General features: G+C 45.8%; 1 pseudogene across 1 annotated transcript; it reads right to left on the minus strand.

Annotated features, from left to right (window-relative positions):
* Positions 1-2353: 2353 nt before the first annotated feature.
* Positions 2354-3624, minus strand: LOC137466861 (cytochrome c oxidase subunit 3-like; annotated as a pseudogene). Its single transcript, XR_010995314.1, has one exon. The product of XR_010995314.1 is annotated as a cytochrome c oxidase subunit 3-like (transcript).
* Positions 3625-5868: the final 2244 nt, after the last annotated feature.

The following is a 5868-nucleotide window of genomic DNA, read 5'->3' on the forward strand; positions in this document are numbered from 1 at the left end:
GATTTGCACCAAGGTGGATGGTTCCTAAGACCATTGGATTACTGCTATCCTTTGAAAGTAAGGGGGCTGAGGTTTTATACTCAGATGCGAGAGTTAGCAGTTCCCGTTGGTTAAACCTCCCCTCGGCAGGCAAGAAGGGTCTAACTTCTATTTTTAGAATCACAGTCTAATGTTTTGGTTGAAACTATACCTGCATATAGGCATACCTGAGATGAGTTCGGGTTTTAGGATCAGTAAGAGTATGGGAATTGCGTGCAGGGTTATGAGGAGGTGCTCTCGTGTGGAGGAGTTTTGCATTGATGTGATGTGAGATGGTAGTGCTCCTCGCTGGGTTGTTATGAATATATGTAGTGTGTATGACGCGGTGAGTAGTATTGCGACTCCTGTTAGGATAATTGTGAAGGAGGATCAGTTGAATAGTGAAATTACAATTGTTAGTTCTGCCATCAAGTTTGTTGTTGGTGGGAGGGCTATGTTTGTAAGGTTGGCTAATAGTCATCAGATGGTTATTAGTGGTAGGAGGGGTTGCAGTCCTCGTGTGAGTAGGAGGATCCAGCTATGGGTTCGTTCGTAGTTGGTGTTGGCTAAGCAGAACAGCATTGAGGAGGTTAGGCCGTGTGAGACTATCAGTATTATTGCTCCTGAGAATGCTCATTGGGTTTGGATTATGGTTGCGGCTACGACTAGGCCTATGTGGCTGACTGATGAGTAGGCGATTAGTGCTTTTAGGTCAGTTTGTCGTAGACAGGTGGCGCTAGTTATTACTGCTCCTCATAATGCGAGGGTAATGAAAGGGTAGTGGAGGTTGTTTGATGGTGGGTTTACTAGTATGGTGACTCGTATAATTCCGTATCCTCCAAGCTTTAGTAGTAGGGCTGCTAGTAGTATGGAGCCGGCGACTGGGGCTTCTACGTGGGCTTTAGGCAGTCAGAGGTGAAGGCCGTATAGAGGGGACTTGACCATGAAGGCTAGTAGTAGGGCTATGCTTGCTGCTAGGCCAGATCACGAATTGTTAAGTGTAGGATGGGATAGTTTAATCATTGGGAGGTATAGTGTGCCAATTAGGTTTTGTAGATGTAGGATGGCGATTAGTAGAGGGAGGGAGCTGGCAAGTGTGTAGAATAGGAGATAAACACCGGCGTTTAGGCGTTCTGGTTGGTTACCTCATCGTGTAATGAGGATTAGAGTGGGGACTAAGATTGCTTCGAATGCGATGTAAAATAATATTAATTCTGAGGCGGAGAAGGCTGTTAGGATGAAGAGTTGGGCTAGAATAATTGTAGTGGCAAAGATTCGTTTGCGGATGATGGGTTCTTGTTCTAGGTGGTTTTGGCTTGCTATGATTATTAGTGGAAGTTATCAGCACGATAGGACTAGCAGGGGGGAGGAGATTTGGTCTACAGCAGTTCAGGGGGTTAGTCCTTTGTTTGGGTAATATGTTGGAGCTAGTCATTGGAGGCTGATGGCGGCGATTAGTAGGCTATGAGTGGTAATGTTAGTTCACAGGTGTTTGTGTGTGGTTAGGACGGTTAGTGGGAGAAGTATAGCAGTTGGGATGATGATTTTTAGCATTGTAGTAGGTTAAAGTTGTGTAAGTGGTCGGAGCCGTGGGTTCGAGTGGAGGCTACTAGTAGGGCCAGACCGGTACCTGCTTCGCAGGCGGAAAAGGTTAGTATGATGATAGGCAGGATGATGAATGATGGTGCTTGCATTTGGATAGGTCATATGGTTAAGGCGATGTACATAGATAGTATTATGCTTTCCAGACATAGTAGGGCAGAAATTAGATGGGTTCGGTGAAAGGCTAGGCCTAGGCAGCTTAGGATGAAGGCTGAGTAGAAGCTTAAGTGGAGGTAGGGCATGGAGAAAGTTATAGGGTTGTAACTATAATTTGTTGAGTCGAAATCAACTGTCTTGGTTAGACTAACTTTCTGTTATTCTGCTCATTCTAGTCCTCCTTGAATCCATTCGTATACCAGTCCTAGTGTTAAGAGTAGGATGAGGGAGGTGATTCATGTTAGGGTGGTAGTAGGGTGTTGAAGTTGGATTGCTCATGGTAGGGGGAGGAGTAGGGCGATTTCTAAGTCGAACAGAAGGAATATAATGGCTACTAGGAAGAAGCGGATTGAGAATGGTAGTCGGGCAGATCCTAAAGGGTCAAATCCGCATTCGTATGGGGATAGTTTTTCTGGGTCTGGATTTGTTTGGGTAATTCAAAAGTTTAGTAAAGTTAGTAGGATGCTTAGGGCTGGAGATGTAATGAATATGAACAGGATTATGTTTATTACTCTTCTCTGGGTTTAAACCAGATTTTAAGCATTGGAAGTCGATTGTAATTAATATACTAGAAGAGTAAGATCCTCATCAGTAGATGGAAATGTATAGGAGTAGTCATACGACGTCTACGAAGTGTCAGTATCATGCTGCTGCTTCAAAGCCGAAATGGTGGTTTGGCGTAAAGTGGTATTTGATTAAACGTAGAAGGCATACTAGCAGGAAGGTGGTGCCAATAATTACATGAAGGCCGTGGAATCCGGTAGCGACGAAGAAGGTGGAGCCGTAGACTCCGTCAGCGATGGAGAAGGGGGCTTCGTAGTATTCTATGGCTTGGAGGGCTGTGAAGTAAAGTCCTAGGAGTACTGTTAGGAGTAGGGCGTGGATTGCTTGCTTTCGATTGGCTTCTATAATACTGTGGTGGGCCCATGTGACGGTGACTCCTGAGGCTAGAAGGATTGTGGTGTTCAGGAGTGGAACATCCATGGGGTTTAGGGGTTAATTCCAACTGGCGGTCATTGTCCTCCTAGTTCTGGGGTGGGGGGTAGGCTTGAGTGGAAGAAGGCTCAAAAGAACCCTAGGAAGAAGAAGGCCTCTGATGTGATGAATAAGGCTATGCCATATCGGAGGCTTTTTTGGACGGTTGGGGTATGGTGTCCTTGGAATGTGCTTTCTCGTACGATGTCTCGTCATCATTGGAATATGACTAGGGTAGTGGAGAGTAAGCCTAGGGCTAGGAGTCAAGGGGAGTTATAGTGAAATCATATTGTTAGTCCTGAGGCGGTTAGGAGGGCAGCGGCTGCTCCTAAAATGGGCCATGGGCTGGGGTCTACTATATGATAAGAGTGTGCTTGGTGCGTCATTGTGGTTAGATGTTTTCTTGTAGGTAGAGGCTTAGTAGAAGGACGAAGACGTAAGCTTGAATTATTGCTACTGCGATTTCCAGCATAGTTAGTAAGAAGAGGACTAGTAGGGCTAGGAGTGAGGCTGCTGGTATTGTTGAGGCTAAAGCTATTGTGGCTGTGGAAATGAGTTGAATTAATAGGTGGCCTGCTGTGAGGTTTGCTGTTAGTCGTACTCCCAGGGCTAGGGGTCGAATGAGTAGGCTGGTTGTTTCGATTATAATTAGAGCTGGGATTAGTGGTGTGGGAGTTCCTTCTGGCAGGAGGTGGGCTAGGGATGTGGAGGGTTGGTTTCGTAGTCCTGTTAGCAGGGTGGCAAGTCATAGGGGGAAGGCTAGTGCCAGGCTAATGGATAGTTGAGTGGTTGGGGTGAATGTGTAGGGTAATAGCCCTAGTTGGTTAATTAGTAGGAGGAAGATTATTAGGGAGGTTAAGATTAGGGCTCATTTGTGCCCTTTTTTGTTTAATGGGGTTATTAGTTGTTTTGTCACTATGTTGACGAATCATAGCTGTAGGGTTGAGAGTCGGTTTAGTGATTCATCGGTTGTCTATGGAGGGTAATAGCAGGGCAGGGAACGTTAGGGAGATAAGAATTAGGGGGATTCCTACGAGGGATGGGCTTGAGAATTGGTCAAAAAAGTTTAGGTGCATGGTCAGATTCAGGGGGTGGTGCTTGGGGGGGTTGGAACTTTGTTAGTGGGAGGGTTTGGTGAGACAAAGGTTAAGATTTTAGGTTGAATAATCATGGAGAATGTGAACCATGAGATGAGCATAATAAAAAATCAGGGGCCTGGGTTTAGTTGGGGCATATCATTAAGGAGGAGACGGTCCTCTTTCTTTAGCTGAAAAGGCTAATGCTAGTTCATAGCTTCTTAATGATTGGGGTATTTAGGATGAAATTGATGAGGATCAGCTCTCAAAGTTGGCTAGTGGGGTCGATTCTACTACAGTGGGTATGAAGCTGTGATTAGCCCCGCAGATCTCTGAGCACTGTCCGTAGAACACTCCGGGTCGGGAGGCGAATAGGGAGGTTTGGTTGAGGCGACCTGGGATTGCATCGGTTTTCACGCCTAGGCTGGGGACTGCTCATGAGTGAAGTACGTCGTCAGCGGTGACGATGACCCGGATGGTAGAGCTTATGGGGATTACAACACGATGGTCTACTTCTAGTAGTCGGAAGTGGCCTAGGGGGAGGTCCGTTGTGGGGATCGTGTAGGAGTCGAATGTGATATTTTTTAGGTCGGTGTACTCGTACGATCAATATCATTGGTGACCAATAGCTTTTAAGGTTAGGTCTGGTTCATTAATTTCGTCTATTATATAAAGGATTGGTAGGGATGGTAGTGCTAGTGCCACTAGGACTATGGCTGGGAGAATTGTTCAGACAAGTTCGATTGCTTGAGCATTGGTTGTGTTGGATGATAGCTTTTCTGTAAGTGTGAAGGTTATTAGGTAGAGGACTAGGCTGCAGATTGCTAGAGCAACCATTAGAGCGTGGTCGTGGAATCCTATTAGTTCTTCTATGATAGGGGAGGAAGCGTCTTGGAAGTTAAGTTGTGAGTGATTGGCCATGTTTGGGTGTGGCGATGCACTGGGTTTTCACCAGTAATTTAGCCTTGACAAGGCTTATGTAATGGTTTTACTAGCACCTCTTTATGAGAAAGAAGCATAAGTGGTTTATGCGGTTGGCTTGAAACCAACATATGGGGGTTCAACTCCTTCCTTTCTTGTACTTGGACGAAAGCTGGTTCTTCGAAGGTGTGAAATGGTGGTGGGCATCCATCAATTCATTCGACATTGGTGCTTGTTAGCTCTGGTTGCGTGGCTTTACGTTTTGATGCGAGGGCTTCTCAGATGATGAACAGTAGTATGATTACGGCTGTTAGTGAGATGAGTGATCCTACTGAGGAAATGGTGTTTCATAGTGTGTAGGCGTCTGGGTAGTCTGAGTACCGTCGTGGTATACCGGCTAGGCCTAGGAAGTGTTGGGGGAAGAAGGTTAGATTAACTCCTACGAATATCACTCCGAAATGTGTTTTAGCTCATGTTGAGTGGAGTGTGTATCCGGTGAATAGGGGGAATCAGTGTGTAAATCCTGCTATGATTGCGAATACTGCTCCTATTGATAGGACGTAGTGGAAGTGGGCTACTACGTCATAGGTGTCCTGTAGGGCGATATCTAGTGAGGAGTTAGCCAGTACGATTCCTGTTAGTCCTCCAATGGTAAACAGGAAGATGAATCCTAGGGCTCATAGCAGAGGTGGGTCTCATTTGATTGTTCCTCCATGTAGTGTTGCTAATCAGCTGAATACTTTAATTCCAGTTGGGATGGCAATGATTATGGTAGCTGATGTGAAGTATGCTCGGGTGTCTACGTCTATTCCTACTGTGAATATGTGGTGGGCTCAAACGATAAAGCCTAGGAAGCCAATGGATAGCATGGCTGATACTATTCCTATATATCCGAATGGTTCTTTTTTTCCTGAGCAGTAAGTTACGACATGGGAAATGATACCGAAGCCTGGTAGGATGAGGATGTAGACTTCCGGGTGGCCGAAGAATCAGAAGAGGTGTTGATACAGTACTGGATCTCCTCCTCCGGCTGGGTCGAAGAATGTGGTATTGAGGTTGCGGTCTGTGAGGAGCATTGTGATGCCAGCGGCTAGTACGGGGAGAGATAGGAGTAAGAGTA

Source organism: Anomalospiza imberbis, unplaced genomic scaffold (assembly GCF_031753505.1).
Source record: "Anomalospiza imberbis isolate Cuckoo-Finch-1a 21T00152 unplaced genomic scaffold, ASM3175350v1 scaffold_450, whole genome shotgun sequence".
Classification (NCBI taxonomy): domain Eukaryota; kingdom Metazoa; phylum Chordata; class Aves; order Passeriformes; family Viduidae; genus Anomalospiza; species Anomalospiza imberbis.